Source organism: Salvia splendens, chromosome 19 (assembly GCF_004379255.2).
Source record: "Salvia splendens isolate huo1 chromosome 19, SspV2, whole genome shotgun sequence".
In the NCBI taxonomy this organism is placed as follows: Eukaryota; Viridiplantae; Streptophyta; class Magnoliopsida; order Lamiales; family Lamiaceae; genus Salvia; species Salvia splendens.
In genome coordinates, this window is record NC_056050.1 from 17,912,805 (window position 1) to 17,923,440 (window position 10,636).

General features: G+C 38.8%; 1 long non-coding RNA gene across 1 annotated transcript; it reads right to left on the reverse strand.

Moving 5' to 3' along the window:
- Window positions 1-5,797: 5,797 nt before the first annotated feature.
- LOC121779486 lies at window positions 5,798-6,306 on the reverse strand. The gene is made up of 3 exons (XR_006045825.1): window positions 6,274-6,306; window positions 6,106-6,193; window positions 5,798-6,025 (listed from the first exon to the last, which is right to left on the reverse strand). It is a non-coding gene; the product is annotated as an uncharacterized LOC121779486 (long non-coding RNA).
- Between the last annotated feature and the right edge of the window lie 4,330 nt (window positions 6,307-10,636).

Consider the following 10,636-nt stretch of genomic DNA (forward strand, 5'->3'; position numbering starts at 1 on the left):
GTATTCCGCCTCCAGGTAGCTTGAGTGCACCACCACCGCCTTCGGGGGATGATTCGCCGGCGGTATAGTTCTACTCAATTTCTATAAAATTGTATTTTAAATTATTTAAATTTTTTTTTAGGATTTAATTATGTGTTTTTTTTATTTTTTTGAATTTTAAGTTGTAATTTTATTTTATTTAATGAAGTGTGTTTTTATTAATTGAATTTGTTGGAAATAAAAATAAAAAATTAAATTGAATGAATAGTTAAGGGATGAGATGGTTAAGAGATGGAGAGTTGCAGGTGTTGTCTCCTAGTTAATAGATGGGATGAAAAGTACAGTGGGGCCATGAATAGTGAAGAGATGAGACGGATAAGAGACAACGTTGCGGATGGTCTAATGTAGCGCTTGTGAAGCTCTAAATTTTCAAACTTCAGCAACATTTATTGCTGCAACTATCGAGAAAAACGTGTTTCTAGGCGACTTGGCCTTTAAAACAATGCAAATGTACCCATTTTGTTATCAATTCCATTTATGGGAAAAACGCCGATGAAGTTGGCGTGTTTGTAAGTAAAAACGCCAGTGATATTGGCGTGTCTATACGCAAACACGCCAACATAGTTGGCGTTTTACAATGGTACCGTATCTTGCTCGTATTTTTAACCAAAATACTTAAATTTGAACACGCCAATCTTGATGGCGTCTTTACGATATAAAATGCCAAGGTCATTGGCGTGTTTAACGTTAAAAACGCCAACCTGATCGGCGTTTTTTGGTTGAACCATATTTCTCAGATCTCCCCCAAAATCGCAGACCCTAATCACATTTCCTCCCTCCCCAAAACGCGAAAAACCTTCCCAAAGCTGAAAAACGCGAAAACGCTTGCCTTGGTCGGGTCAACCCGGTGGTGGATTGAAGCGTGTAGATTTCTATTTTGGCTCATTTCTTCCAAATATTAGTACTCGCAATCGGTTAGTATAGCTAATTTTTAACTCATTCTTCCAAACATTAGTCTACCAATATCAATATTTGATGGATTATTATGATAGTATATATTGTAGTGTAATTTATATAATTATTTGATGGATTGTTATAGTATTATAAATTGTATTGTAATTAATAGAAATATTTTGACCAATTATTATGGTATTATATGTTGTAGTATATCTAATTTTTTACCCATATTTGATAGGTTGTTATGATAGTATATATTGTAGTGTACTGTAAAGAAATATTGTTTACCAATATTTGTGTTTGACATTAATGCAGATAGTATGACGTGGTGTGTCCATTTATATTGGGGTGGAAATATAATTCCCGGAACAGTTATTTCATATGATCCTCCTTTTGCAAAAGGATTGATTATGTTGGATGAAAGTATTTCCTACGAAAAGCTTGTGGAAACAATTTGTGAAAGAATGGGGATAAACATATTTGAAAACAAACTTCAAATAGTATGGAAACGTCATATATTCTATGGATCTTCAATCACGTATATAGGTATTTTACTAGAAGAAGTATACATGCCACTAATGTTTAGTGAGAGTATGACTACAGGAGGTCAAATTGAATTGTATGTTGAGTATTCGTCAATTACTCAACAACATAGTCATCATCTCATGAGTAATGATGTTGGTACGTCTACGAGAGGCCGAGAACCATATGTCGCTGCAACACAAGATTTTGATGTTGGTACGTCAACGAGAGGCCAAGAACCATGCTTCGATACAACACAAGATTTTGATATTGGAGGCGTGCATTTAGGGGACAGTGACAACTGTGATGTGGTTGAGGACATAATTGGTCCTGATAAAGCCGACTTTCTTGATCCACAATCACCTTATGATTCTGAAGATGTCGATTCGGATAGTACAGATTCAGATGGTGCTTCGACGGATGAGGACCAATTTGTTGCTCCAAGAACATCCATTCCGGTTGGAGAAACAGTGGTTGAAGAAACATCAATTGGAAGAAGAGCAGTACGAGAAAGAGTAGTTCCACAGTTCCCACAGCCAGGTATGAACTATTTTCGCACCTTACCAGGTCCATATGATAGTTTTGATCCAAAAAACTTTGAGTCTGATGATCTCAATGTGCATTATTGGAGTGAAAAAGATCCGAGCAATGTCGGTTTGCATACTAAATTTAAAACCAAATTGGAATTGAAGTCAACTGTGACTTTTTGGCATTTGGAAAAAATCCGACAATATACAGTTGTTGAAAGTAAAGGAAAGAGATGGCATGCGGTTTGTAAGTGGCCACAAGGAAATCCGAAAGATAAGTCCTTACCGCCATGTTTGTGGGAGTGCCGAGCAACATTGAGGAAGCATGATGAACACTGGCAAATTAGAGTGTTTAGCACTGCTCATACTTGCATGGGCGATCGTAATTATAATGGGCACGCTAATCTTTCGTCGGGTATGATAGCGTTGAGTGTTCGACATCAGATAGAAAACGATCCTTGCTACAAGGTAAAAGCAATTGTGGCGGATATTGAAAATAGATTTCATGTGAAAGTTAGTTACAAGAAAGCATGGTATGCTCGGAGGACAGCTATTGAGCTTGTGTATGGTTCGTGGGCATGGAATTTTAAAGTTTTACCAGGTTATTTGAATGAGTTGCAAAGACAAAATCCTGGCACAATTGTCGAATGGTTACATGATGAAAGATTAAGCAACGGTATGAACAAGGTTTTCAAGTACGTATTTTGGGCTTTTGGTCCAGCTGTGGAGGCTTTTCAACTATGCAAACCAGTTTTAACCGTTGATGGAACTCATCTACGTGGACGATATCGAGGTAAAATTCTTATTGCCGTTGGATTTGATGCTAATAAGAAATGTTTGCCTATTGCATATGCCATTGTTGATGAGGAAACCATACAAAGTTGGAATTGGTTTATGGAACGTATTAGAATTCACGTAGCCAAGCATGAAATATGTGTAATATCTGATAGGCATGTGGGAATCATAGATGCAATGAATTCTCCCATATGGAAAGAAGAACCCAATGTGGGGCATCACAGATTTTGCTTGGTACATGTTAGAAAAAATGTTTTGCAGAATCACAAAGGCATCATGGAAAAAAAACTTGTTTGGAAAATTGGTATTGCTACAAAGAAACGCAAGTTTAAGATCAGACGTCGTTTACTTCAAACCATCAACAACGAGGCTGTGCAGTACCTTGATGCCGTGGAGTTAGAAAAATGGAGTTTGGCGTATGACAAACACAAAAGATGGGGTGAGATGACCACTAATATGGTTGAATCTTACAACAATGTGTTGAGAGGCGCAAGACAACTCCCAATTAAAGCTTGCATTGATCTGATATTTTGGAGGACAATAGAATGGTCTAATGAGCGGTCAATTGCATCAACACAGTGTGCCACACCACTTACCCCGTGGGCCCATGAAAAGGTGTGCAAAAATGATGTAAAAGGTCAATTACATAATGTGAGAGTCCCAAACACAATTGCAGGGCTTTACGTGGTTCGAACAAAGCGTCGAATTGGTGGAAAGGGCGGTAATAAGTGGAAGGTAAAGTACTTGGAGTCGAACTGCAAATGTCAAAAGTGGCAGATGTGGAGACTTCCATGTTCACATGCAGCGGCAGTTGCGCGGTTTAGAAACGAGCCCATGCTGTCGCTTGTTGATAACGTATACCGCACAAGTGTTTGGGTACACCAATATTCTACGGTGTTCAATCCAATCAGACACCAAGATTATTGGGCTGTGCCTGAATGGACTTTGCAATGTTCACGAGCCCAGTTAATGCCTAAAAGTAGAGGTCGATATCGTACTACTAGGATTCCTAATCAGATGGATGTCCGTGAAGCTGACCAGCCACGCGCCCGACGCCGATGTAAACATTGCCGTCAACCAGGGCACGACAGACGCAACTGCCCGAATGCTTCTTCAAGGATGGATACTCAGTTGGTAGATGATGCCGCTGACGATTTTATGCCTCCACCTCCATCAAGATCTGCAGTTCGAGGTCGTCATTCTATCAGCCACACTGATGATGCCGATCACAATTTTATGCCTCCACCTCCACCAAGATCTGCAGTTCGAGGTCGGCATTCTGTCAGCCACACTGGTGGTACAGGCGACGACATTGGGCTCAGTGATATCCCACATTCTCCACCTAGGTCTTCTGTGCGAGACGATTTTTTCGGGGTTGATTTAGAGAATGTCGTTGTGCAAGATACTCCTCCGTCTAGACTCTCCACCGCCAGAATCGGGAAGGGTATCCGTAGCTTCTTTACCCGGAGAAGGTGAGACAATTGAATGTGTAACAACTATTTAGTTGAATTGAACATTGTTCTGTTTATAATTGTAGCTATTTATTGAATTGAACATTGTAACGTTTTACTCGTCAAAATTTTCCGAAGCCAAATTTTTCCCAAGGTAAAAACGCCATCTCTGTTGGCGTTTTCCACTAAAAACGCCAACTACAGTGGCGTGTTAATGCAGAATGTCCGCTCCAACGTAGGAAAAATTGGCAAAATATTGTGCAAGGTAAAAACGCCATCGAAGATGGCGTTTTCCACTAAAAACGCCAATAATATTGGCGTCTTTTAAAACACGCCAACGACAGTGGCGTGTTTATGCAGAATGTCCGCTTCACCGAAGGAAAAATTGGCAAAATTTTTCCCAAGGTAAAAACGCCATCTTCGTTGGCGTTTTCCACTAAACACGCCAATATTATTGGCGTTTTTTAAAACACGCCAACGACAGTGGCGTGTTTATGCAGAATGTCCACTACGACGTAGGGAATTTTGGCCAAATTTTCCCCAAGTTAAAAACGCCAATTGGAGTGGCGTTTTATACAAAATCTTAGCGCCTCGAAAAGGCCAACTGGGAATGGCGTGTTTGTTCCTATCGTCGACCAATAAGTAATATAAAGAGTTCAAAATATCAATATGAATACGTGTAAAAAGAGGATTTATCAAATTACTAATATAACGAGTTCAAATCAATGAAAAACCACCAATATCAATAGAAAGTATCAAATTAGTTTAATCATCTCGCCGTTTCCGCATAAACAAACCCCGTATCCCCTTCCCAATTCTGGATGTAGATCTAGGGATCCTTGAGGGAGGAGTATCTTGAACAACAGCGTTCTCTAGATCCACCCCAAAAAAGTCATCTTGCACAGACGACCGCGGTGGAGAAGTGGGGACATCACTGAGGCCAATATCTTCTCCGGTACCACCGGTGTGGCTGACAGAATGACGGCCTCGAACTGCAGATCTAGGTGGAGGTGGTTCCACAAAATCGTCATCGGAGCGGTGTACGGGCTGAGATGACGACTCTCCGCATGCGGTTTTCTTTTTGGTTCGTCGTTTTGCCTTTTGCCTTACGGGTACGTCCACGTCCATTGCAGAGCGCTGCGAAGGACGGTAGTCCATCCGCTCAGCCTCCCCGGATATCCGCAGTCCTTCTTCAATCATCCTCGAAATGGTTCCCAAAGCTGGATGTTCTGTCGTATCTTGGCCACTTAGAAAGTGGCGCACGTTGTGAAGTGTCTCCACCTACAATTATCAAAGTTAAATACATATCATAATATGAATTTAAATAATTAACTAGGGTTTGGTTAAGTATGAATAATTTACCGCGAATCTATGAGAAGATGCCGTTTCGTGGAAGTCCTGTTCAGAATGGACGCCGGGTTTGGTTAAATAAACCACAGTTATCTGCCGAAACCAATCCATATATTCTTCGGTTGCAACAGGCTCATCACTGTACTCCAGATCAGTCCACACCAAAAAGTGCTTGTTGTCCCACTCCTGTATATAATTGGCGTGCCAATCAACCCAATTTCGACCAGCTTTTCCACGACGATCCTGTTTCGCAAAATCAGTACCGTGGAACCGGGGGAGTTGCGGGATATACGGTTGGACAATCCCAAATTGGCGCAACACTCGGTGTGGCAGGTGTGGCTCAGCCAGATTCCAGCAAATAAGCGTTGTTATCGACATCCATACAGGACGACCGGCATCACAACTTTCCGGCAACTGCCGTTGGAGATAAGGCATCCAAATAAACTACATGTAACACAAATTTATTCAAATTAATTTCAATAAAAAACAACAAACAAAAAACAATTTATAAGTATATGAAGTACCTGGTTGGCATGCATCATGGAAAACTGATCTCGGAAATTTTCAATACAATGTCCGGGTGCTTTTACATATGACGCCGGACCATTCCATCTACAAAATGTAAATTATGAGCGAATAACACGAAGATTGATGAACATAAAGCTTAAAAAATGAATTAGTGAACAACTTACGCGCTTGCACATGGTAGATAGTCTGTATGCACGGGATCTAGCATCCTCGGTCTAATATTTGGGATTCTCTCCCAAGCCCACAGCTGTAATAGAGTTAAGGCTCCCCCGACATCCGTCCTCTTAGCAACGGCAGCTTCACACAAATTGTGGTACAAGCAAGCAAGCGTCGCACCACCCCAGCTATAGGTAGAACACCGTTCTATATCCATGAAAAATTGCAGGTAGAAGAACGGAATTTTATTTCCGGTGGCATTCGGGATCATCAGACCACCAAGTAATAGCAGACAGTAGATACGAGCCCGCTGAGCATATATGTTGTGTTCGTGCTCATCATTCAGCTCAATCCTCAATTGATGCGATAAGCTTGTCTGCTTAAAAGTCATTTCCTTCAGCTCGGATGCGTCCGGTATGAATCCTAGAAAATCCAAACACCTGTCCTGCCAATATCCCGGTTGTATCGGGGGGATGTAACCCGTCACAGCCTCTCCATCAACTTTCAGGCCCCATAAAACCTCCACGTCTTCCAATGTTACAGTCGTTTCACCGACTGGGAAGTGAAACGTGTGAGTCTCTGGCCTCCAACGTTCAATCAAAGCGGTGATCAGATGGTGGTCAATTTCCTTTGGCTGACCACACCTCAATAAACTGCCGAACCCCATCTGGTCCACTAGTGCCAAAACACGGTGATGTATGGGAACACTCCAAATTATTCCTTCATATCGTCGGCAGCGTACGTATTCGGATGGAACTCCTGCCCATATGTTATTAGAGACGTGTTGTCTCTGAAGATACAGTACAGAAGGATCTGCAGGACCACACGCAAGCCGACGAGCAGAAGTCGAAGATGATGCCATAATTTACCTACACAGCATTCAATAATTACATACAATTTAATCCAATTTCACAAAATGGAATACCAAAATCAAATAATTCACAATACACAAATTCACCTACACAACATTTCACATCCAAAATCATAACACAATTCATCTACACAAAATTGACAATTTCAATTACAAATTTGTCCAACCTAACAATTTCAATTTGTCGAATTTCAATTTGACAAACCTAACAATATAAACAAATCTAACAATTCAAACTAATCAACATACATCAACCAAAACCCACACAAACCAAAACAATTTGCCCAATTTTTTAGCTATAACAACCCTAGGGTTTAGGTTTATAATCAATTTTATACACAAATTCACTTAAACCCAAACAATCCAACATAATAATCAACAATAATGTCATTCAACCAATCCAAAATGCATAATATTTCAACTCAATTCACAACTCATTACAATATTTCAACTAATAATGTAAAAGATAAGCATACTAACCGAAGAAAATATATGAATCTGGGGAAGAATAGCACCGATTGATGAATAGCACGGAGAGGAGGGCGAATTCGCGGAGATTGGCGCTACTTGGAGAAAAATCGCAAAGTGTGGTGTGGTTGTGATGTTTTCGCGATTTGGGGGTGGAGGCTGCTATATCAGCCTGTTAAAACACGCCACTCAAATTGGCGTTTTTTGGCTAAACACGCCAATGTTATTGGCGTCTTTCCTTTTAAACACGCCGATGTCATTGGCGTGTTTTATATACTACACGCCAACACCAATGGCGTGTTTTAACGTAATGATCATTGGAAAGAATACGCCCAAAATACGGAACAAGTATAAAACGCCAACTATGTTGGCGTGTTTGCGTATAGACACGCCAATATCACTGGCGTTTTTACTTATAAACACGCCAATTTCATCGGCGTTTTTCCCATAAATGGAATTGTTAACAAAATGGGTATATTTGCGTTATTTTAAAGGCCAAGTCGCCTATAAACGCGATTTTCTCGCAACTATCACCGATGCATTTTTAGAAAAATATGGTGGCTTCTCGTGGATTATATCAACACAAATGCATCCAACAACAAAGTTTGATATGAGCATGTTATAAAAACCAATTTTTCTTTGAAATGGTTACCGTTTTCTCTTTATAGCCCACCATTTACGATTTTTTTATTAAAAAATGGGACTAAGTCAACCCAAAAAGTACGCCACGTAAAGCTCATTTATCTATTTTGAGATACGTATCAATCAATATTCCTAATAAGTCAAGGAACGCACAACTTAATATTAGAAAAAATAATATTCAAATCATAAAAACAATTTTCCCACGCGCCGGAGCCGCCACCGCCGGAGTTTCCGTCGCCGGACATTTTGTGATGAGATTTTAGATGAAAATTGGAGAAGAAATGGAGATGAATTGGGAAAAATAGATGTGTAGTTGTGTGTGAAATGAGGATGAAATAGGTAGAGTAAAAAAATAAAAATAAATAAATAAAGGAAAAAACGACTCTATTAACGGTAATATTACAGTTTAACATTTTTTTATTTATTTTTATTTAATTCGATTTTTTTAAAAAAATGAATTATTGCGTCAGCGTGACGATGCCCACTCGCGGGACGGCGAGTGGGCGTCACGCATGGCCTGGGAGCGCGCCACGTCGCCTCGGCGCGTGGCGAGCCGTCCCGCATTTCGTCGCGGCGGGACGGGCTGGTGACGGGACGAGATGCTGCAACGCGTCCCGCCCCGGTTCCGTCACTGCGGAACGAAACACGGGCCACCAGCGTGACGCGTTGCGGGTGGCCTAATAAGTGAAGGAACGCACAACTTAATATTAGGAAAAAAAAGTTCAAATCATAAAACAATACAATAACTTAGAAAAGGATATATGAAGCGAGATGAGGAAATGTATGACTACATATTTGAATAAAGAAAGAAAATTAAAATTATAAACAAAATATGAAAATTTGATGTAATAAGACAAAAGAGAGATGCATTACTAAATGTTGGTAAAAAAGAAAATTCAAATCATATAAACAATATGATAATTCGGAAAAAATATATAATCTGAAACGAGGAATGCATGGCTAAATGTTGGAAAAGAACAAATTTAATTCTAAAAACAATACAACAATCCAAAAAAGGATATATAAGACGAGAAAATGAATGCATGATTAAATATTGATAAAAAGTGAAAATTCGAATCATAAAAATAATACGACATTGCAGTTGTGGATCCAGGAAATTTATATTGGCGGTGCGATAAATAATTACTCCCTCCGTATTCAAAAAATAGAAACATTTGAAACGACACGGGTTTTAATTGGTAAATTAAGAGAGATGAAAAGAAAAATGAGTAAAGTAAGAGAGAAGAAGAAAAAAAGTAGTGAAAATAGAGTGAGAGGAATGTACAGTTCATGTCCTCAAATAGAAAGATTTTAAAGTTTTTATTTTTAAGGAACGACCCAAAATGGAAAGAGTTGCTATTTTTAAAAAACGGAGGGAGTACATTGCTTTGGAAATTTAAAATTTAATCAATTTTTTTTTTCTATTGTGATTTCAATTATTTAAGTTGTTAATTGAAAATTTTCCACTATTAAATGATATTCATGCAGCAAAAAACTGTTTTAGTTTAGAAAAAGGTTTTAATATTTAAACTAAAACTCAATATATCATATTTTTTACATAATCTCAATCTCAAATATGATTAAAATAAAAAATCATAAATAATATTAATCCAACATACAGGCTTTATTGTGTACGTATAAAAATAAAACAAATAAAAGAAGAAATAATAAATGATTACAAAATAGCAAAACTTGAGCTTGAAAGAGGTCGAACCTGTGCCTAGGACATTTGAGCATTTTACAACTAGGCTATTTACATCTTTTGGGGTTACAATCGTACCGGCCCCTTGTTCTTAACTGGCTCCGCAAGTGACAATTCGGAAAAGGATATATATAAGCCGAGAAGAGGAATGCATGACTAAATGTTGGGAAAAGAGAAAATTCAAATAAAAAAACAACACGATAATTCGGAAATTGATATATAAGCCGAGAAGAGGAATGCATGACTAAATGTTGGAAAAACAAAATTCATATCATAAAAACTAGGGATGGGTATTTGGGTAGTCGGTTATCAATTAACCGACTAACCGAACCGAATAAAGTCAGCTGTTGGTTTTAACCGATAACCGATCGATTATAATATAATAACCGAGTAAACCGATTTAATTAATCAATAAAGATTAATTTTTAGCATTTATATTAAATTTGCATGTGGTTGAGTTGGTACAGCTTAATGCTTTACAAGTTATCATCGATTCTTAGTTTATCTCTTTTTGCTAAATCTCCATTTTCTGATTCCCAATCTCCAATTTTCATTACTCCTCTCGCCAATTTTTCGTCCTATTTTTTGCTAAATTTCTCATTCCCATTCAACTCCATTCCATTCCCAGTCTCCAGTTAGCAATTCCCATTTTTTACTAAATATTCATATTCTCACCGCTCCTTTCACC